Raw genomic sequence first — 25,252 nt, forward strand, 5'->3', positions numbered from 1 at the left:
AGGTAGAATCTTCAAGGGCATGCCACTATAGATTTGATGCACAGCCGTGGCATCTTTCATGACCTAAGTGATGATGTCACCCCACCCCGACTGAAGTTTTATGAAAACCATCATTATTATGTTCGTTGGTGTTTCATTAGAATATACTTGTTTGCATGAACGTAGAAGTTATTGCAGATTACAGTTTTTGTGCTAATTCTTGTTCTGTTAGACTGAAGTTTTGTGGAAACCATCATTATTATGTTTGTTGGTGTTTCATCAAAATATACTTGTTTGCATGAACGTTGAAGTTTGCAGATTGTAGTTTTTGTGCTAATTCTTGTTGTGTAGCGATTCACTCTTTTTGCCTTTAAATACTGAAAGTGCATGTGCATTATTATGTAATTTGCTGGTGTTACATCTGAATATACTTGTTTGCATGAACGTTGAAGCTCTCTCCTCCTGGTGCTCTTCCTCCACATTTTCTCTCCCTGTCCTCAGTGTCACATTTCTCTCCATGATCCTCGTGTGCTAGAGAGAGAGAGAGAGAGAGAGAGAGAGAGAGAGAGAGAGAGATTTTATTATCATCCTCGGAGGTCAAATATGACCTATGGGACCAAAGTTACATGTGATGTAGTATGTGTATGGCTGATGAGTGACTCTCGATGCTCCAAAATTGTAGTGATGAGAGTCGCAATGGAGAGCCCACACTTTGGCTGGGAGAGGAAAGTGTGTAGGTCTAAGTTATGGCTGAAAATGTGAGAGAAGCAAGTTCGGATGTGATCAAAAGCTGAGCACTCTAGTAGTGTGTGGTACTCAGACTCTCGAACTTGTAGTGAGCATAATGTGCACAATCGATTTGACTCTTCTCCATTGCCCCAACGCCCTATCTCGCATCGAAGGAAATGGGAGCTAAGCCGAATTGCTGCGATAGTGCATATCGCGGACAAGGGAATAGGCTCAAGCATGTAAGTGTGAGTACGGTTTCCTCTCTCAGCGAAGAACATGGTTTTGTAGTTGGGGACAATATAGGTGGTGTAATGTATGAAGCGTGACCCACCGGATTTCTCCCAAGCCGTAATACATTGGCGTTGTAGAAAAGCTTCATTCACTTGAGAGTCAATTGAAGCATCATGTAGCAAGTGTAATGCATCCCATCTCCCAAACCACTTCTTTATGTCTTGCATCCATCCCGTGCTCAAGATCTTGCTTTTATGCGTCTTTTGAACTTTTTTGCTTGCTTCCCATGCAATTGTAGGAAGTCGATGTAAGGGGTTTTGACGCATCTTTATCATGTACTCCACAACCCTTTCCATGCCCATAACCTCAATTGGAAGAGATCCCGACTCAAGAAGTAGGAGCATATATGGTGTTTGTGTCTTAACTTGGAGAAAGTTTATAAGAAAACTCTTTTGGACATTCTCAAACTCTTTCCAAGTAGACTTTGAGATGCTCCCGCCCCACACTACAACTCCATAAAGAAGAATCGGTGTCACCAATGCATCAAAAAGATACTTCTTGAGAACCCAACACTTGATGTTTCCCGCATTACACATGTTCTCAAATGCATAATATGCTCTCTTTCCCGCTTCCAAACGACGCATAGCACATTCATGCCACTTGTGATTGGATGGAACCTCAAGGACAAGGTACTTAAAGCTCTCAACAACTTCAAGTGTCTCGTTGTTGTACACAATGCATGGCTTCTCCTTATGGTTGGTTTTCACAAGCATAACCTTTGTTTTGGATTCATTTACAATCAGCCCACTATGCAAGCAAAAGTTCTCAAGGACAACCATAAGCTTTTGTGCATCTTCTAAAGTGTGTGCTAAAAGCACTACATCATCCGCATACAACAAAAGCATGATTACCGCATTGCAAATAGTGACCTCTTCAATGCCTTCTTCTTGCATAAAATCAAGTACCATTTGTTCCAATTGATCGATGCATAGACCAAAGAGAGTTGGTGACAATGGACATCCTTGTTTAACCCCAATAGTGCTTACAAAAATTTCTGAAATTTCTCTTCCCATGCGCAATTGACAAATCACCTTCTCATAGATTCGAGAAACCGCAAGCATAAACTCACTTGGCACTTGGAGTTCTTCCATCCTTCTCCACAAATTGTTACATGGAATCATATCAAAGGCTTTCTTAAAGTCCACAAAACAACAATACAATCGCTTGCCTTTCAACCGACTTTCCTCCATAAGAACACGAAGAGTGACAAGATGATCAATGGTGCTATGGCATCGACAAAAACCCGCTTGTCCCTTTGCACGCTTGTCATTATCTTCAGCCCAATCACTCAATTTCATCTCCATTATGCACCCAAACAACTTTGCCATAAGAGACCCAATCATTATAGTCCTGTAGTTGCTTACATTCTTTACATCCCCTCCTTTATGCAAAGGCTTAACCCAATTAGTACTCCAATCATAAGGCATACCATGTTGAAGTGCAAGGTTGAACATATCACACATCCACTCATGGGTAAAATCTCCCGTCCATTTGATCATCTCCGGCTTGATACCTTGAAGATCTCCCGCTTTGCGAGTGGCCAACTTTTCAAGCCCACCGCATACATCCTCAATAGTAAAAAAAGACGGCATACATGGGAGTGAACCATAAAATGGCATTTTTTCAGTATTTGCTTGCTCATATAATTGCCTACAATGTGTGTACATATCCACTACACTCAAGTTACCAAAATTCTCAACCCGCTTGCCTCTCAAGTTTCTCCAAAATCTTCCACATGCATGTGCCTTTTCTTGGACTTGAAATTCTTGTTGCTTTACTTCCCATCTTCTTCTCTTCTTTTTAATCAATGCCTTGTATGTATGCAAATGACTTTGATAGTTGTATTTGTCCATAGTTGCATCAAGCTTTATCAAGGACTTTCGAGCATCTTGACATTCTTTATCAAACCACCTTTTGCGTGATCTATCTTTGTTGATACCATGGAGATGCTTTATGGCAAAGCATTCTTCCACACAAGAACAAATAGATTTCTTGAAAGCTTCACATTTAGTTTCCAATGGTGCATCACATTGAAGCTTTGTCATCCATAATTTTTGCTCAACCATTTCAATGTACATTGGTGCCCGTTTGAAATCCATACATAGTGATAACTTCTCTTTCCTTTGGCTGAGATTATCATGCTTAGTTGCTTCTCCACATGAAAGGTCAATACATAAGGTGCGATGGTCGGATTCCGGGGTTCATTGACCAAACATAAAACTCTTTATGCGATACATGATGGCTTCAGAGAGTAGCATATAGTCAATCACACTATCCCCATTATGTCTCCTACATGTAAATCCATTGGTTCCACTCCACAAAGATACACCATTGGCAATGAGCATACCCGTGCTATTACACATGTGTAAAAGTAACTTTCCATAGTGATCCGGCTCTTTCTCATCCATTGAAGTACGATCATACAAGTGAACTTCCTCCAACTCCCTTGAAATGTATGGCATATCAAATTGTTGAGTATCATGTTGCAATGTTTTTGTGCGAGCATTCATATCCCCAAATACAATAACATTACCTTCACCTTTGAAATAAGCAATGTCCTCTTCCAAATCAGAAAATGGTTGATCTCTATCCATGCAAGCATAAAAGGGAGAATCATGATGAGGAATGTAGCAACCGGCTACAAAAATGGGTGCTCTTTTTGGTGTCATAATTTTCAGCCATACATAACGTTTGTACTTGTCATCTTTCACAATTGATATAAAATCTTCCAATCCTTTCTTAACCATACATGCTAACCCTCCTTGTCCTCTTCGTTGCTTGAGATTCTTTGACCACATCAATGAATGTACATTGTAATCCTCCAAGCCGTTAATCATTTGTGTATCATGCTCCCAAGTTTCAACAAGAAGTACAACATCGGCTTTGCTTGTTAGTTCATCAATGCCAACCCCCGCATTCCATGGGTATCCATTACAATTCCAAAAGCATATTTTCAATTGTAACTCGGTCTCATAGGTCACGCATCCCTATTTTCTTGAGAGACTTGCCTCCTCCTTGGGCACATTTTCTTCATGAGAGATCTCCTTGTTTTTATTGTTCTTTTCCTCATATGCCTTGCGATGCATATTTTGTTGCCTAATAGTGCGATCTTCACATACAAAACATTTTGTATCCCTTAAATAGATCCAACTATTATCAAGGATAATCTTTCGCTTGGTCTCATCCAGCATGGTGCATACAATTGGCCATTCTCCCGAGCGAGGAGCTCCTTGCTTCCCCACTGTATGTGCTCCATAGACCATAACTCCGGACATGCCAAAGTGGGTTTTGAAGAAATCTTCAATAACAATGGCAAGAGAAGGAGGTGTCTCTAACTTCTCTTCGGGAATTCCACGAATAACAATGTTCTTGGAACGTCGCTCCCGTTCCTTCAACTCCTCCACATCCACATTCTCAACATTCTTTGTTTGAACCATATCTTGCATGAGTGAGGAATTAGAAACCACATTGCTACCACATACATCAGCCCAAGACTTATTTGTGCATACATTTTTCATGTCGCATACATCCCGGCTCATAGTGTCAAATTTCTCCTCTTTCAATACATGGTCATGCTCTACTTTGCTCATCCGCTCCTTCAAAGCATTCAAGTCCACAAGAGAGCGTTTACATTCCTTGACTTCCTCTTCAAGTTGCATCAAACGTGTTGTTTGCATCTCAAGTGTCCTCTTGAGATTCTTATTCTCAACCACAAGTACCCTTAGTGTGCCATTCTCCATTGCAAGTGCTCGTAAGTCTTCGCCTTGTTTGTTTACGGTCTCTTGCAATGATACCAAGTACGCCATGATCATGGTTTCCGATGTCGTTGGTTGGGTGGTTGTGTTGCTATCTCCACACTTAGGAGATTTTGGATCATTTTCCACAATGGTTGTGGACCTTGTTGAAGAAGAAGAAGCCTTGCGAGTGCCGGAAGACATTGTATGTAAAATACAAGATGAGAATCAATTTTGTTGAACCTGTTCACTTCAGAAATGCTGCTACAGAAACGCCTTCCATAACTCTGAAAATTTCTGTCTTTACATCAATAGAGAGAGAGAGAGAGAGAGAGAGAGAGAGAGAGAGGCATCCATGCCTCTAGGTTGCCCACACCAGAGAGAAGAAAGAGAGAGAGACAGGTCTCTAACAGAGAGAGACAAAGGGAGAGAGAGTCTGTAGTCTGTCGCTCTTTGCCCTTGCCCACAGAGAGAATCACATAGTCGTCTCTCTCTCTCTCTCTCTCTCTCTCTCTCTCTCTCTCGTCACGCTAATAGCGCGCATGCAAAAAAAAACCCATGCCTACTACTCCTGCATCGCCCTTGTCTTCGCCTGCAAAAAATCTCGTGTCGATAAACGTGCCAAGACCTGCAATGCTCCGTCCTCAGAAAAAATTCCCTGTTTTGAAAATCTCTTTGTATCTCGTCCACGTGCTCTGCCCCTCCCCCGCCCTTTATACTGGATTGCTTCACTAATTTTAGAAATAATTGCCTTTATTGCGAGGTAATTAAGCACTCAAAACCGGATCTCAATTGTCAAAAAGGAATAAAAAAAAATAATTTGAACATGTTGGAATTAGGGTTGCAGAGAAACGCACACAGCTTGGAGAAGACAAAGGAAGCTCAAGGCACACAATAGAGAGTGTGTTTCTTAGTATGCAATGGAAAAGATAGATAGCCATAGATTGATGGGCGTATATACAATGCACGGGGAAAAAAACCTCCTAAAGAGGGAAAAAATGCCCCGACAGTCTTAGTGTGTTCACACACATCACTACCACATGTATATGGTAACAAATCCCCCCTGGAGTGATGCGGTGAACGAGAGCTGGCACATGAGTAAAGGTAAGTGCCATGCCCTGAGGACAGGATCAGTCAACAAAGGGGAGTAAGCCCAAAGCTTTGCGGAAAGCTTCAAGCTTATCACAAGACAATGCCTTTGTAAAAAGATCTGCAAGGTTGTCCTGTGTTGGCACATAAGCCAAGCTGATCTCTCCTTCTGAGAGCCTCTCCCTGAAATAGTGGTAATGCACCTCAATGTGCTTTGTGCGAGCATGAAAAACTGGGTTCCTCGCAACTGCCAATGCGCTCTGACTGTCAGTGTAGATAGTGTTGGCAGTGTCCTGTCCAACACCCAAATCATCCATAAGGCGTCTGAGCCATACACACTCAACCGTAGCTGTGAAGACTGCCTTGTACTCAGCCTCACAACTCGAAGTGGCCACAGTAGGTTGCTTCTTGCTCAACCATGATATACATGAACTGCCAAGCATGAAACAAAAACCACTTGTGGACACTCGCATGTCAAAACAACCAGCCCAATCTGAGTCCGAAAAAGCATGTAAGTCTGGTGGCAATGATCCCCCCTTGGGATAAAACAAGCCAAGATGTAAAGTGCCACTAATGTAGTGGAAAATCCTCTTGACAGCCTGCCAATGCTTAGACCCTGGGCTATGCATAAATCTGCTGACCTGTGAGACTGCAAACTGAATATCTGGCCTCGTGTTGCATACATAAATGAGGCAGCCAACAACAGTTTGGTAAAGAGTGACATCAGCAGGATCGCCAGCATCATGTAGACTCAACTTCAAACCTGTTTCTATGGGAGTGGCAATAGGTTTGCAATCCTCAAGTCCAAACTTACATAGCAATGTCTCTATCTAACTTTTCTGACACAAGGCGATACCACCATCACACTGCTTAAACTGTATACCCAAATAATGATGCAACAGCCCCAAATCTTTCATCTTGAAAGTAGCATTCAAATTAGCCTTAAATTCAGCAATATGTCTCTCATTTGGTCCAGTGATCAGCAAATCTTCGACATAAAGAACCACAATGAGAAGTACATCACCCTCACGCTTTACATACAATGTGCTTTCTGTTGGACTGTTACGAAAGCCTTGTTTGACCAAATGAGTGTCAGCTTTCTCATACCAAGCACGAGGAGATTGCTTCAACCCATACAAAGCCTTGTTACATTTGCACACTTTGTCCTCTTGTTCTTTTATGACAAAACCGCGAGGCTGCGTTACATAAACTTCCTCAAAGATGTCACCATTCAAGAAAGCAGTAACAATGTCTAATTGATGTACATCCCAACCAAAATGAGCTGCCAATGCACATAGAAAACGCACAGTAGTCATACGACAAGTGGGAGCAAAAGTCTCTTCATAATCTATGCCTTTTTGCTGCACATAACCCTTTGCAACAAGTCAAGCCTTATGGCGATCGATCTCACCATCCAGCTTGCGTTTCAACTTGTAAACCCACTTCGTACCAATGGCCTTTTTGCCAGGAGGCAAATCACATAAAATCCATGTGTCATTTTTTATAAGTGCATCATATTCTGATTGCATGGCAGCCATCCAATTTTTTGAATTTTGTGCTTCATCAAAAGCCAGAGGCTCCTCAACATCATGTAAGCTAGACACAGCCAAAGCATAACAATATGATGCATAAGATGCATGGCGAGAGCCTGAACGAGTACGACTAGACAAAGGTGCATCCAATTTACTGTCACGCAAAGTGTGTACCCGGCATTTTGGCATACCTCTAGCCTGCTCATTTTCAGCCCTTTCCTCATCAAGTACATCATGTACATCTCCATCAATAATAGGCTGATCTAGAACATTTTCAGAAACCCCCATAGGCTGTACATTTGCCTCATTGGAACTTACATTCGTATTTCCACCACTTAAAAGAGGCAACAAAGTGTCATAAATGTCCTGTGAGCTTACATTACCATCTCTAGTACATGACAGCAAGGGCTGAACAGAATCTTCCACAAACACTACATCCCGAGAAACCAGAATACGTTTTAATTGCGGATCATACAACCTGTAACCTTTGCTTTCAGCACTATAACCAACAAAAATACATTTGACAGCCTTATCATCCAATTTTCTGCGCTGTGTTTGTGGCACCAAAGCATATGCTAAACAGCCAAAAACACACATGTGCTGAATAGAAGGCTTTCTATCATGCCATGCTTCATATCGAGTAATAGACTGTAAAGCTTTCGTAGGACACCTGTTAAGTACATAAGTGGCACACATGATGGCCTCAAGCCAAAAAGAATGCGGCAAAGCTTGACTTTTGACCATACATCGTGCCATTTCCCTCAGTGACCTGTTTTTCCTCTCAAGAACACCATTTTGCTGAGGCGTATAAGGCACTGTACATTGGTGTTTTATCCCACGACTAGCCAGAAATGCATTAAATTCATGAGACATATACTCCCCCCCTCAATCGGAACGGAGAGTGCCCATAGTACATTTTGACACATTTTCAGCCATAGCCAAAAATTGTTTGAAGCACATAAAAACTTCGGACTTCGCTTTAAGTGGAAATACCCATGCATGCCTGGAGTAATCATCAATGAAAGTCACGAAGTACAGGTAATTGCCCAAGGACGGAGTTTGCATGGGCCCACAAATATCACTATGCACAAGCTGCAACCTGCATGTGGCCCGAAATGAACCATCCTTTGGAAACTTAGAACGCTACATCTTACCCAAAATACAGCCTTCACAAACATGTTTGACAGGCACTTCAAGTGGCGACAAAGAAGCAACCATATCAGATTTCTACAAACGCAGCAAACTGGCAAAATTCAGATGGCCAAAACGTGCATGCCAAAGTTTTGCATCTGAAATAGCCCTTGAATCTGCAACAGCATTTGCAAAATTTTCTCCACACTTGTCATACAAAGTGAGCTTATACAGCCCACGGCAGAAGAGGCCAGATGCAACAATTTCATCACCATTATTGAGATCATGAACTGTACATCTGTCATCCACAAATTTGACTGCAAGTCCAAGTCTAGCAAGTACGGATACAGACAAGAGATTCTTCTTGATCCCAGGTACATAAAGTGCATCAACAAGTGTGAAAGAACTGCCATTAGCAGCAGTAAGCACAATCTTTTCAACTCCCTGAAGTGGATAAGAGGCATTGTTGGCACAAGTGACTGAATTTCCATGAGGGACAGACTCGAGAGAGGTAAAAAATTCACGATGTGAGGTAATGTGCTTTGTAGCACCACTGTCGAAATACCACATGTGAATCTGCAGCAACTGACAAGCATGCATCATGGACAGCAGGATTGTAAGTGCACTCTGCGCTAAAAGCCCATTCTGCATCAACATCAGCAACACAGTCTCCTTTCACAGAAGACTCAACAATGGCTGCATTTGTAGTGGAACCAACATTTGCAGTGGAACCACCCTCTTTCTTCTTAGCCTCTTTGGCCTTCAACTTAGGACACGACTTGATCAAGTGATCATTGGCTTTACAATAATGGCAACGCATCTTCTTTTTGCCCTTATCACCAGAATTGCCAGACGAAGTGCTGTCAGCAGAAGCATTAGGAACATAATTTTTGCCACTCGCAGCAGAACCATAAGAAGTGGCTGCATTACTGTTACCTCCCTTTCTTTGAGAAGCAATAAAAGCCTGTTCAACTGCACGTTGTCTAGTCCTGTTTTTTCTGGACAGTGACTCTTGCAACAGCAATGTGCATAATGCATCAAACTTGACAACTTCTGGATTTCCTTGGGTCATAAGTCTCCAAGTACTAGCAAAAGTCTGGTAGGAATCTGGTAAGGCATCAAGAATAGTCTGTACAAGGGAACTGTGTGAAATGAGTTCACCTGCAGAAATAAGCTGCTCATTGATATCCTTGACACTAGCAAGGAAAGTGTCCATATCATCTTCCTCATGCATAATCTTCGACTCCAGCTCTTTTCGCAGCAAAGCAATTTTAGCCTCATCGCGGCTTGCATAAAGACCTGCTAGAATATCCCAAGCCTGTTTTGCAGATTTTGCTGAACGGATGTGAGGATCTATGGTACGCTTCACAGACAACGCAATCAATGCATGAACCTGCGCATCCTAAACATCCCAACGAGCTTGTTCTGTTGTAGGCAAAACAACTCTAACAGCTGCAATCCTTGCAGCAAGACCTGCAACATCCTCAACATCGCCTACATCCTCAGAACCAGGACGTACATCAATGCCCTGCACAATGTTCCAGACACCCTTTGACACAAGAACATGTTGCATCATATAAGCCCACATAGGGTAGTTGTCCCCATCCAACCTGTCCTCAGCAGCAAACATCTTGAACACATCTGTGTTGTTGTTGTCAGTTATGGTAAATGCTGCACCTGATGTGAAAACTGCCTGAAAATAGGAGAAATGGAGCGGGAACAACCTGTGCTATATAGCACAAACCGTAGAAGACTGTATGGCACCTGTTATGCAGAAAACGGCACTGACAGAAATTCTACACAAAATGACGAAATAGCTTGTGCAGTACTGCTTGTAGTGGAAACGGAGGCCGAAATGAGCCCAAATCAAAATTTTGAGCAAACCAAGATCTTTGAGCACTCCCAAAAAACTTTTTGACCTGCGAACGCTCGCCAAAGCTCACTGAAATCGGAGAAAGTGAGCAGGCGTGTACTGGCGCAGCTGGTGACGAAGCCGTGGTGGACGTGACCTGCTCTGATACCAATTGTTGGAATTAGGGTTGCAGAGAAACACACACAGCTTGGAGAAGACAAAGGAAGCTCAAGGCACACAATAGAGAGTGTGTTTCTTAGTATGCAATGGAAAAGATAGATAGCCCTAGAGTGATGGGCGTATATACAATGCACGGGGGGAAAAACCTCCTAAAGAGGGAAAAAACGCTGCGGCGGTCCTATTGTGTTCACACACATTACTACCACATGTATATGGTAACAGAACAATCCAACCAAAATAGATATAAGTGTATTTTGGGAATTTTCACAAGTTAGAGGGGTATTGTGGTTATTTTACCCTTCCATTTACTCGTATTACACCCCAACTTTAGGGAGGGAAGGTGAGACCATTGTCTGACCCACCATGTCTCTGTTTCCCTCTCCTTTTGCATTTCCTTAAACTTTTCACTCCTTCAAGCCTCAAGGCATCACCCAAGATACCCCCTAAAACAAATGAAAAAAAGATTGTACCAACATATTTGCCTCCAGATTCCCGCAATGCACCATGCTAAAAGCAAAACCCAGGGGTCTTCCCTTGTTCTCACGCATTTCCCCTGCTCCCATGGCGACGATGGACACTAACGGCTTGAGCTGCAACTTACCCTACGATCTCTCCCCCACCTCCCTCGAAATGCTTGCCATTGTGCTGTCTCCGTTTACTTGCGTGTCTGTCCACCCCCCTCTGTCTCTTCCTATGTGCTTGCCATTCCTATACTCCCATTATCTTTCACAAGGAGCTTTGAATGGCTTACCATATGGCAAAAAATATATAACTGCTAGATATCTTACTAGTTTCAACACACAGATCTAGCAAAAGTGCAAACTAGTAAGTGTGAGAATACTCCTAGATGCATCAAGTAGCAATCTTCTTACCATATAGTAAGATGAGTAGCTATATGGTAAGATAGTTTCTAGATGAATCAAGAGAGTTCAAGCTCACTTGCTAGTTTGAGATGTGTTATGAAGCTAGTAATACATCTAGCAACTCAAAGATATGACATAGTAGTTCATCTAGTAACTCCATAACAAAAAGTGGTAATCCTCCTAGCCCTACTCAATGTGTCTCCCAAAATTACATCAAGATCCCTACCTTTCGGTGAAAGTTCTCATCCTAGAACTTGTGAAATCCACACTTTCAAATAATCAATCAAGCCATTGCACTTGGAACAATCCACTACAAGAGACTAACATGAACCACTACACACCCACACAAAACTATGGCCGGATGTATTGTGCCCGGCTCACAATCAACTTATAAAGCCTTTTGCCTTATAAAATAGTGGCCATACACAAGAATTCAATACAAGATGACTCTCACAGGCAATAGTGCAGATCCACACAAAATCTCCCCATCGCATACATTAGCCCACAATGTAAGCTACAAATTCCACCTGCTACTCCACAATCAAACCACAAGGGGTTACCCTTGCCCTCACTACCATTTGTTATGGTCTAGCCCTAAGCAATGGCTACAAGTCCACCTATGCAATTACTCTGAATCCAGCTTCGTTAACTGCTTCAGTCAGTACTCTCTTGCAACACTGCAACTATATATGAAAGCAATCATTTAAACACAATGCAGAGGATCCATGATGATTTCTTTACACATGATATGAACTTTAAAACAATCCATGTACAATCAAGGCTTGTAATTCACTTAAGAGATGCACCAAAAATAGTTGTTGGTAGGTTGTAAGAACTACTTACATACGACAGAGATGTGATCACAAAAGCCTTGCTCAATCAAGTTTTGTACACAAGCTAGCAGACCAAGGCACCAGACCTTGGTTACTATACATGTAGCAGCAAATTTGATGTCCTCGAGGACCCTTGTAGCCTACAGCTAGAATGGATCTTATTCTCGTGCCAAAATAATATGCCAATAAGGCTATTGTCTGCAACATCACGTCCCTTTCCAATCATTACCACCAAGTTATAAAGTACAGATAGCTTACACACTTATGCAATACATTTGTTACTTCATACATAAGTACATCTTGATGTTCAAATTAAGTTTCAAGATTTGATTCATATAAGCTTTCCTTGGTACTTGAGTTAAGCAACTACCAGCTTATCCACTGAAAGCTTATCCACTTTTCAGCCCTTGATCTATTGAAATAAGTTATAACAACTAAAAAATATATGCAAAGCTCAATCCAAAGCTTTTGTAGTTGTTTACCTTGCTTGTACTCGGTCTTCGACAACACCTAGGTGAACTTGGCGAGCAAGTGAAGCCCGCCTCACTATTAGACATTGCAAGGGTAGCACTGATGGTGTTGCCAACAGAAGTCTACAAAAAGAGCAGTAAACCTTCAAGCAAAAGGCACACGTAGTCATACAAAAAACCAAGAAAGTTTCTTCAAGAGACCTAATTGTGGAATATATACCTTCAAGGGGGAGAATGCAAACGTAACAGCTGCATTTGATGCAAACTTCAAAAGCACTATAATGCTTAAAGCCCTCCTCCCATTCGTAGGGAAAAGATTTCACATACAACAAGCCATGATCTATGGCCAAAAGAAACTTGAGTCGTGAAAATTCAACCAGAGGTACAAGTATGTGAATAAGAAGGCCCTTAGATGGTCTTGCCTTGTAAGAGCCAACATAAAGTAGGACGGCAACGACTGGCAAAGCAGATGCACCTTGAGAAAAAGCGTAATACAATACCACAAGGAACAGAGCACATATCTACATGACCAGTTGAAGAAACAAAGAATCAATAGTTTCAAGAGGCTACAAACAAAACTCAAAAGTAACCCTTCAGCCTTGAAGACAATATCACTTACAAGGCTACTCACACCTCCGCTTAGCAAGGGTCTTCGACCTAATTTAATTTCTAGTAGCAAACAGTGTCATCAATACCTACACATGACAAGAATATGCTCACAAATGTGTCCAGGCACAAATCGACTGCCCATCCACATACATACAACCGTACACACGCACAAACCTTCACAAGAAATCTATTTATTAATAGAATGAACTCAAAGAGACAATGAATCACAGACTAAATGCAAAAATACACTCGCATCCTAGTCATAAGCACCTAAAACATAGTTCCACACACAAAAGACGAGATTTGAAAACAACAACCAACCTGATTACTTATGCTGCACAGGAGCTACTATGTCTGGTGAATTGATACAATTGCAACAATGGACCGGTCTGTTATGCCCATTCCAAATGTCAAGGATAACATCCGTATTGGCCTGCAACTAACAAAAATTTGCACAATGTTTAAGATAGATACCAGTTGCCAGTAAGAATCCATGATGGAAAGACTTGCCAACCCTAACCTTGAAAGGCCAGGCGTGAAAAGACCTATCTTGTAGCCATGGAGAAGCAATATGCAAACGAGACAAACCCCTCACTGTACATCCAAGATTGTAAGGTCTCTGACCCGATCCCAAGAGCACCCTTGTACCACGAAATGAATACAATGGAATAAGTTACTATTTTTAGCAGTTTTCCAGATTCTGTCAGTGCCGTGATGTTTAGAATGTTATAAAGCTTCAAAATGTGAATTAAAATAATTTTTGTGAAAAATTTCTAAAAATAGTAAGTTTTTGGTCACCCGACCCGTCCAGTCTCGACCGTCTCGAAAATCTGCACCCGTACCCCGAATTTGAAAAAAATGCATTTTTGGACCCCGGGGGCTGCTAAATATGGCAGGTACTCGGGCCAGTACGCCTTAGTTGGAGCTTCGTATGGAAATTTACGGCATCAAAATCCGATTCGTATGACCCGATTTAGCCTAGAACCAATTTTCCTAAAAATTGTCCGGGGAGGTACCAGGGGCCCGGGACTGTGTGGGAACAGGTCCCAGGCCACTCCAGATCAGCTTTAGCAGCTAGGGGGCGCCCTCTTGCTTTGTGGGAGTCTTGGGAAAGCTGCCAAGCCTGCAACTCAGTCTCAGAACCAGTTGACCAAGCCAACCTGACACTTGGTGGGCAGAGAACTGGACTTGCCATGCTTAACTGGAGAAGCTCCCAGATGCATTTAGCAACCCAGATCGATTTTCAGCCTATAGGAGCCTATTTAAAGACCTGCACACACACACACACACACACACACACACACACTTATGATCACACACACACACACACACACACACACAGAGTGCATTCACACACACCCACATACATTGGGGAGGTGCTGCCGAATCACACACCTATTGAAGAAGAAGCTAGGAGGGAGGTGCTGCCGAATTTTCATCTCAAGAGGCTCGATTAGATCAGAAAATCGAGAAGATTACCAGATCTTAATCACGGTAACGACAGTTTAATTAATGCCATCTGAAAATCCCTTTCTCTACCATCAAAATTTCTCGTACATTATGCTTATTCCTAGCCGAAAATCTCTATGACTACTCTCTAAATTCTCCTTATTCGTACTCTATTATGTAATCATCATTCCATAGCTGAATTATCAGCCATTCTTCACTCTCGATTAATGATTAGAGCATAATTATCAGAATCTTCTCTCTCTAGATAGCATAGTAATTAATCGGTAAGCTAGTATTTGTGCAGATTGAAGAGAATCACTATTGTAATCACTTATTAACATTGTAGCTTAATTGAATTCATTTCTCTTATGCATTAAGACGTAATTAAGGAGAAATTAATCCGTCAATAAGTCGCTAAGAACTGGTTTTTCCTCACACATATGCATAGGGTAAATCTGCATCATCTAATTGCTAGGAAATAGTTTAAACATACTTAATCCAATTCTTTGGTAATTCCAATAGTGAAATCCTAATTATTCTTGATCATGTAAGCCGAATAATTATCTTAGAGCCGGTTCCCATAGGATTATGTGGCATCCTTAATGATTGCTTTATGAAAGAAATCTAGACTCTCATATAGGAGGGATTAATTGATGTCACTAATCTACCCATTGGACTGTTATGATGCTTGTGAACCTTAGCTCTTTCTCCAAGATAATCATTTAAAGTAGTGAGAAATGGCCCCGATTAAGAGGACGCGCTTCAGTGGTGCCCATGATCGCGAAGCAGGAACGAGCAATGTCAACGGAAAGGGGAAGGCTCCCATGGAGGAACAAATACCGGCCATCTCACGGGCCATCGATGAAGAAGTGGAAGAGGTAGATCATATTTTTATTCAAGTTATGTAAATTAACATTGCATACGCTAGCTAGGAATGCTCATATCCCCAAAGATGTTGGAGAAATCCGACGAAAACCTCAGCATTGAAATCATTGTACATTAAGTTCTAAAGTAGGAAGGTAATGTTTGATGGGTATGCTATTTGCAATAAGAAAGAATGTCTGCTAGGAAAAATTTAGCTCGGCATGTTCATTTTATTTCCAATGTTGAATCAGTCCTGACCCCCTTACTGATCACAGGGGGCAGAGTTCCTCATTAAGGGCTCTTGAATCCACGACTTGCTTTCTATGCGGTGGATACCCACCACTTGCTTTCTATGCGGTGGGAACCCACGTCTTGCTTTCTATGCGGTGGGAGTGTCCATGGCGTGCTTTCTATGCGGTGGACATACCTAGTTGTATGGGCAGCTAGGCGACAACGGGAGGAGTGAACTCTCGCTGGAGGGGGGATGTTGTACCTCCAGGACATTGGAATTTTTATGAATAAGTTTGAGTAGAATTTTTACTAGAATTCTGTCTTGGTGTTGTTTGCAATACTGGTTGAAGGGCTGTTTTAACGAACCATGTGATTCGGAATTAAACAAGGAATATTTATGTTGAACAACCTTTGTGGTAGTAATTAGGTCACACGATGAAGTGTGAGTGTGGGGGTGGAAAGTGGGGGCTTGGCTCGGGTTGCCAAAGCCTACGAGATGGGTGGTCCCGATTGGTCGGAAACTCTCTGTCCCCATTGTGCTTACTTTGATATTAGTAAACTCATTGCCCCGAGAGCGGTGAAATCTCGAGAGTACGTGCCTCTGAAACATGGGAAAAAAGGCACTTGAGGTTTCTCTCCTCTTGGAAGGTGGGTCTTAGGATCGCTAGATAGTTAAGTACGCTTCCCCCGCGAGGGTGGAGCTACATCTCGTTGCTAGTAGGCTCGAACTCGACTCACTTTGTGATGAGAGATCGTCAGCTAGTTGATCCCTGAACCATTTTGTTTGCTTCCGCTATAGATCTAGTGGCCACCAGGTTTACGATCAGATCCGTTGTTTGATACGACGGGGTGGGGACCTTACACCTAGTATCAAAGCCTAGGTTAGGCTGGGAAAATAAAGTCGTATTGTTTGAACATTTAAAAGGAACTGAAAGTATATAGGTAGTTGATCCGAATTCCTTGCATTGGTGTTAGAGGAAGACCCCGTGCTCGAATATCGGAAGTTCCAAGTGTTTGAGCTTATTTATGAACAAGTTCGAAGATCCCCAGTTTACCAGTTCAGGCGAGATGTCATGGAGATATTGTTGAAGGCTTATATGCCACACTCCACTCGCATTGACAAAGGATGGGAACTTGATTGGACATTTCCAGGAGGGGTTTACTACATCAATGCTCGGAAGCTAGGGTGCCTGGCTACCGACTTGAAGAAGATACGTTGGGGAGAAGAGTTGAGAGTGATAGAGATATTCTACTTGGTGCCCACACGATTGGACCAGACTGTTTCGGGCAACTCCAACCAAACCATCAATGACTGGCTCTTGGAGAAGGTCACCAATGTGATTCCAGCAAACCGAGTCAAAACCTTTGGATTACTGAAAGCGGAACTCCGGCCCGATATCTTAGTTTATTATCCCCTCAAGAATGTGTATAAGAACTATTACACGAATGAAGTAGTGCATCATGTCAATACCATCTCCTAGACATATGTTATACGCAATCCATAAAGCCATGTAATAAGTTGATCATCAGTTATCCAGAAATCCTTGAGGAGTTTCAATTGTAATAAATTTTCATCAATAAAGTGCTTTTTGTCTTTGAATCTCTGTCTCTTGACAAAGTAGAATCTTGAAATTTATTCAAAGTCTCGTGTCTATTTTGAAATCCAAGTAATGTATCAAGAATTCCTATAATCCATGTAGGTACCGCCTGTTGCTCTGTACTCGGCAGCGCAAGAGAAGAAGCTTCTCCTCAAACAAGCCCAACCTCCGATCTTTAAGGGCGAGGGGGAAAATGTGGAGAGAGATGCGGAAGTATGGATGGAAGCCATGGACGATTACTTTGAAGCCGCGGGAACCCAACCCGTAAATCAGACCATGCTTGCGATGGTCCGCCTGACTGGCGATGCCAAGATATGGTGGAAGCAACATTGCAGGGACATGGATATTAAGGGATCTTCCCAGTCCTGGGAAGATATCAAAGTTGCAATAATGGGACGTTATTTACCACCTGCCTATAGGACCTTGAGAATGATTGAATTCTTTTCACTTCGGCAGCTGAATTCAACTGTCGAAGAATACTATGCAAAGTTTGTCACTCTTCGGAGATATGCTCCTAAGATGACCTTGGAACAACAGGTGGCAAGGTTCTGCCAAGGATTAATCGATCCCTTGAATACTCGGCTGGAGGCTCTCAGGCCGTCAACTCTACAGGATGCTTTGTTGAGGGCTAAACCTCTAGCTCTCGAAGTACAAAAAGCTAATCAGAACAGGAGGAATCATTGGTAAAAGAGGGCAAGAAACACTGCTTGGGACAACAGACCAGCCAACCAAACCTATAACCAACGCTCTATTGTGGCTACCACCACAACCATGGAGTTCCCTGATGTTCGATGCTATGGTTGCGGCGAGCATGGACACTACAGATCCAATTGCCCCAGGAGCATTCATGCAACCAACGCCAATGCCATACCCTTGAATACCCGTGGGCGTGGCCAAGCTAATGGAAGAGGAGGACGTGGAAGGATGAACAGGGGGCGTGGACGTGGAGCTACCGCCAGAGTAAATGCCGCAGTAGTTCAACCAACTGTGGGTGATGAAGCAGTGGAGAGAGCAACCCTACATGCTGCAATTGACAATCCCAATGGTTGCGAGCAATACGCAGTCATTCATACGCCAGGATCTCTCAGAGGTGAACAAGTTAACTTCCTTATAGATTGTGGCAATACTCTTTCATTTCTTTCACCCAGATGCATGAGAAAGCTTAAGTTAGATAAGTATCCGTCAAGCAAGCTAGTTGTCGAGTTAGCAAACGGCAAGGAGGTAGTATCTCGACACTCTGCAGGAAAAATTGACTTTGATTTAGGGGGACACCCAACTTCTGCCCAATTTCGAACCCTACCCTTAGGATTCTTTGATGGGATACTAGGGATGGACTGGTTAAAGCAAAATAAGGCCCATATCCATTGTGCACAAGGAAACTTTACATTTACAGATAACTTGGGTGATGAAGCCTTAATTCAAGGGGAAAATGGGAGACCTAAGGCTACTCTAGTTAAGGCCAGCAGACTTTTGAAGGGACTAAGGAAGGGTCAGCAAATATATGCAGTTAAACTCAACAAGGTGGACCAATCAGATACCTCACTTCGACCAAACTGCTTGAGAGAGTATGATGATGTATTCCCCGAAGACCTTACGAATCTTCCACCACACAGAGAGGTAGATCATGAGATCGAGACTATCCCTGGGTGTGAACCTATCTCAAAAAGACCTTATAAAATGTCACTTTCGGAGGCCATCGAACTCAAAGAACAACTTAGGCAACTCATTGAGCAAGGATTCATTCGACCCAGTACTTCTCCTTGGGGTGCTCCAGTTCTTTTTCAGAAGAAGAAGGATGGGACCTTAAGGCTATGCATAGACTATCGTGGACTGAACCAGGTAACTGTCAAGAACAAGTATCCAATTTCAAGGATTGACGAAATTTTGGACAGACTCCACGGCGCCAAAATATTTACAAAGATAGATCTAAGGTCAGGATATTACCAAATCAGGATCAAGGAATCAGATATTTCAAAGACATCTTTCAATACTAGGTATGGGCACTACGAATTCACAGTAATGTCTTTTGGTCTAACAAATGCTCCTGCAAGCTTCAACCGACTTATGCAGGATATTTTCCGACCTTACCTCAATGATTTTGTCTTGGTTTTCTTTGATGACATTCTGATCTATTCCAAAGACGAGGCAGATCACGAAGAACATGTTCGCAAAGTACTTGATCTTCTTCGAAAACACCAACTTTACGCTACGGAGAGCAAGTGCACTTTTTGCTCACCAAAGGTCAACTATCTTGGATTTGTCATTTCGGCTGAAGGGATTTCAGTGGACCCAGACAAAGTCAAGGACATCGTTGACTGGCCTCAACCATCCACTGTCAGCGAAGTAAGGGGATTTCTTGGAATAACGGGATGGTACAGGATTTTTGTCAAGGATTATGCCCGTATTGCTGCACCTTTGACGGAACTCCTGAAGAAAGGAATGAGGATCGATTGGAAGACCGAGCACGAGTCTAGTTTTGCTAAGCTAAAAGAATTCTTGGTCTCAGCTCCTATTTTAAAGCTTCCAAATTTCAGTAAGGAATTTGAAGTAGCGACCGACGCTAGCAAATTCGCTGTAGGCGGAGTTCTTACTCAAGAAGGAAGACCGGTGGCATATACTTTGCGAAAGCTGAGGGATCATGAGAAGAATTATCCTACTCATGATCTGGAACTTTTAGCGGTTATACATGCACTGAAGTTATGGAGACATTATCTTCTAGGACGCAAGTTTCAGTTGGTTACAGACCACAAGAGTTTAAAGTGGATTTTTACTCAACCCATTCTCAATATGCGACAACGGCGATGGATAGAGCTATTACAGGAATATGACCTTGACATAAAGTATAGACCAGGGAAGGAAAACGCAGTTGCAGATGGTCTTAGCCGAAAATCGTTTCTCGGAGCTATCTCTATTCCAAATAACCCTATCTGGGATAGAATCAAAGAAGCATCCCTCGAAGATCCAGAGTACCAATGTATGGCTTCATTAGTCCAACAGAATAAGATGCCTCAAGCTAAAGATTACTCTCTTATGGGAGGATGTCTTTACTACAGACATAGACTCTGTGTACCCAGAGACCCAGCTTTAAACAAGTCCATTCTATATGAAGCACACGATAGCCCTACATCCGGACATCCAGGCTATGCTAAGACTCTTCATGCTGTCAGGAGGAGTTATTTTTGGTCTGGAATGAAAGGGGACATACTTCGCTATGTGAGACAATGTCTTTCTTGTCAACGGATAAAGGCCGAAAGGATCAAATTACTAGGGCAACTTCAACCTCTTGACATACCCCAGATGAAGTGGGAATGCATCAGTATGGATTTTGTTACAGGGTTACCTTCTACAGGAGGTTATGATTTTGTTTTCGTGGTTGTGGACATGCTCACAAAAGTGGCTCATCTAATACCCGTAAAGACAACCTTTACTGCTTCAGATATTAGTCGGGTATTCATCAAGGAGATTTTCAGGCTCCATGGTCTACCCAAGCGTATTGTCAGTGATAGAGATGCCAAGTTTACATCAAAATTTTGGACTTCTCTTTTCCAATCTATTGGGTCACAATTAGCTTTCAGTACAGCATACCATCCACAAACAGATGGCAAACTGAAAGAGTTAATCAAGTCATCGAGGACATTCTCAGAGCCTATTGTTCGCAAGAACCAAAGAAGTGGTTACAATATCTACCTTTGGTAGAATATGCTTATAACTCTTCCGAACACAGAAGCATTGGAATGTCACCTTTCAAAGCTCTTTATGGACAGGACTGTTTAGCACCACTGAACTTTTCAGATCCAACCATCAGAGTAGAAGCCTCTAGAAAGATGTTAGAAGATATGGAAGCACAGACTAGAGCCATTCACCAGGACATTCAGGCAGCTCAAGATAGGCAGAAGCACTATGCAGATAAGAACCACACAGATAGAACTTTCAAGGAAGGAGATAAGGTTTTTCTGCGAGTCCGACCAAAGAAAAGCAACTTATCACTAGGCAGATATAAGAAGCTTAGCCCAAGGTACTGTGGACCATTCGAGATCATTAAGGTTGTGAGTGACCAGGCCTACAAGCTAAAGTTACCTGCAAACTTGAAGGTTCATGATTTATTCCATGTCAGCTTACTCAAACCCTATATTCCCAATCCTGATCAATTCTTGGACTCAAATCAGATAGTCATGCCAGCACAAGGAGTTCTCAAGCTCCAACCTAACTATGTACTTGAAACAAGGGAAAGAAAGTTACGCAACAGAACTATCACGGAGCATCTAGTAAAATGGAAGGATTACCCTGAAGAAGATGCAACTTGGGAGGACAAATCGACGCTCTTAAAAGATTACCCAAACTCATTCTTGAGATGAGAACATCTCAAATTTTTCACGTTGGGGAGGTTGTAAGGTCTCTGACCCGATCCCAAGATCACCCTTGTACCACGAAATGAATAGAATGGAATAAGTTACTATTTTTAGCAGTTTTCCAGATTCTGTCAGTGCCATGATGTTTAGACTTTTATAAAGCTTCAAAATGTGAATTAAAATAATTTTTGTGAAAAATTTCTAAAAATAGTAAGTTTTTGGTCACCCGACCCGTCCAGTCTCGACCGTCTCGAAAATCTGCACCCGTACCCCGAATTTGAAAAAAATGCATTTTTGGACCCCGGGGGCTGCTAAATATGGCAGGTACTCGGGCCAGTACGCCTTAGTTGGAGCTTCGTATGGAAATTTACGGCATCAAAATCCGATTTGTATGACCCGATTTAGCCTAGAACCAATTTTCCTAAAAATTGTCCGGGGAGGTACCAGGGGCCCGGGACTGTGTGGGAACAGGTCCCAGGCCACTCCAGATCAGCTTTAGCAGCTAGGGGGCGCCCTCTTGCTTTGTGGGAGTCTTGGGAAAGCTGCCAAGCCTGCAACTCAGTCTCAGAACCAGTTGACCAAGCCAACCTGACACTTGGTGGGCAGAGAACTGGACTTGCCATGCTTAACTGGAGAAGCTCCCAGATGCATTTAGCAACCCAGATCGATTTTCAGCCTATAGGAGCCTATTTAAAGACCTGCACACACACACACACACACACACACACACACTTATGATCACACACACACACACACACACACACAGAGTGCATTCACACACACCCACATACATTGGGGAGGTGCTGCCGAATCACACACCTATTGAAGAAGAAGCTAGGAGGGAGGTGCTGCCGAATTTTCATCTCAAGAGGCTCGATTAGATCAGAAAATCGAGAAGATTACCAGATCTTAATCACGGTAACGACAGTTTAATTAATGCCATCTGAAAATCCCTTTCTCTACCATCAAAATTTCTCGTACATTATGCTTATTCCTAGCCGAAAATCTCTATGACTACTCTCTAAATTCTCCTTATTCGTACTCTATTATGTAATCATCATTCCATAGCTGAATTATCAGCCATTCTTCACTCTCGATTAATGATTAGAGCATAATTATCAGAATCTTCTCTCTCTAGATAGCATAGTAATTAATCGGTAAGCTAGTATTTGTGCAGATTGAAGAGAATCACTATTGTAATCACTCATTAACATTGTAGCTTAATTGAATTCATTTCTCTTATGCATTAAGACGTAATTAAGGAGAAATTAATCCGTCTATAAGTCTCTAAGAACTGGTTTTTCCTCACACATATGCATAGGGTAAATCTGCATCATCTAATTGCTAGGAAATAGTTTAATCATACTTAATCCAATTCTCTGGTAATTCCAATAGTGAAATCCTAATTATTCTTGATCATGTAAGCCGAATAATTATCTTAGAGCCGGTTCCCATAGGATTATGTGCCATCCTTAATGATTGCTTTATGAAAGAAATCTAGACTCTCATATAGGAGGGATTAATTGATGTCACTAATCTACCCATTGGACTGTTATGATGCTTGTGAACCTTAGCTCTTTCTCCAAGATAATCATTTAAAGTAGTGAGAAATGGCCCCGGTTAAGAGGACACGCTTCAGTGGTGCCCATGATCGTGAAGCAAGAACGAGCAATGTCAACGGAAAGGGGAAGGCTCCCATGGAGGAACAAATACCGGCCATCTCACGGGCCATCGATGAAGAAGTGGAAGAGGTAGATCATATTTTTATTCAAGTTATGTAAATTATTATTGCATACGCTAGCTAGGAATGCTCATATCCCCAAAGATGTTGGAGAAATCCGACGGAAACCTCAGCATTGAAATCATTGTACATTAAGTTCTAAAGTAGGAAGGTAATGTTTGATGGGTATGCTATTTGCAATAAGAAAGAATGTCTGCTAGGAAAAATTTAGCTCGGCATGTTCATTTTATTTCCAATGTTGAATCAGTCCTGACCCCCCTACTGATCACAGGGGGCAGAGTTCCTCGTTAAGGGCTCTTGAATCCACGACTTGCTTTCTATGCGGTGGATACCCACCACTTGCTTTCTATGCGGTGGGAACCCACGTCTTGCTTTCTATGCGGTGGGAGTGTCCATGGCGTGCTTTCTATGCGGTGGACATACCTAGTTGTATGGGCAGCTAGGCGACAACGGGAGGAGTGAACTCTCGCTGGAGGGGGGATGTTGTACCTCCAGGACATTGGAATTTTTATGAATAAGTTTGAGTAGAATTTTTACTAGAATTCTATCTTGGTGTTGTTTGCAATACTGGTTGAAGGGCTGTTTTAACGAACCATGTGATTTGGAATTAAACAAGGAATATTTATGTTGAACAACCTTTGTGGTAGTAATTAGGTCACACGATGAAGTGTGAGTGTGGGGGTGGAAAGTGGGGGCTTGGCTCGGGTTGCCAAAGCCTACGAGATGGGTGGTCCCAATTGGTCGGGAACTCTCTGTCCCCATTGTGCTTACTTCGATATTAGTAATACTCATTGCCCCGAGAGCGGTGAAATCTCGAGAGTACGTGCCTCTGAAACATGGGGAAAAAGGCACTCGAGGTTTCTCTCCTCTTGGAAGGTGGGTCTTAGGATCGCTAGATAGTTAAGTACGCTTCCCCCGTGAGGTGGAGCTAGATCTCGTTGCTAGTAGGCTCGAACTCGACTCACTTTGTGATGAGAGATCGTCCGCTAGTTGATCCCTGAACCATTTTGTTTGCTTCCGCTATAGATCTAGTGGCCACCAGGTTTACCATCAGATCCGTTGTTTGATACGACGGGGTGGAGACCTCACAAAGATTTTCATAATAGCTGCTAGATAGTCTGAATTTTCAGCCTTGTAATTTTCTCAAATGATCACGAGGAAGGAGGTCCAAGCATAGCTCTGAAAGGTCGAGACGGTTTAAAAACTGCAAGCACAACCAACAAACATTGAGTGATTTTACAAAGCTTCAAAACAATGATTTTCAGTAGAATATTACCCTAAAGCTACCACGTACTTAAGCCGATGACGCCCCAAGGCTTGACCTGTTGAGCAGCAGTTCTACCGCATGGTCACATCCTTCAACTTTGACAATTATCAACATCTTGCATTGATGAATAAGACCTGTCAATCCCTTACTGGGAGCTCATATGACAACCAGTTAGATTGGCGCCACCGCCTACACAAATTACTAGCAGTTGCAATGTCAGATGGAGCTGGGAGTATGAGCACTTACCAAAGAGTCAAGCGAAATGATCTGACGGTCGCTCGGGGTTTGTGCGCGTATTCGATTCTCTGTAGAGTGGTCGCTCAGGGTTTGTGCGCATTGTCGGTTCTCTATAGAGTAGGAAAAAGCTTGCATCGAAAAAACCAAGTTTTCCATTTGTCCACCGGCCGGGAACAAGGGCCTTATTAGGAAAATTACCAAAATACCCCTCTAATTTGTAGAAA

The sequence above is a fragment of the Adiantum capillus-veneris genome, chromosome 17, assembly GCF_014529385.1.
Source record: "Adiantum capillus-veneris isolate H3 chromosome 17, ASM1452938v2, whole genome shotgun sequence".
Taxonomy (NCBI): domain Eukaryota; kingdom Viridiplantae; phylum Streptophyta; class Polypodiopsida; order Polypodiales; family Pteridaceae; genus Adiantum; species Adiantum capillus-veneris.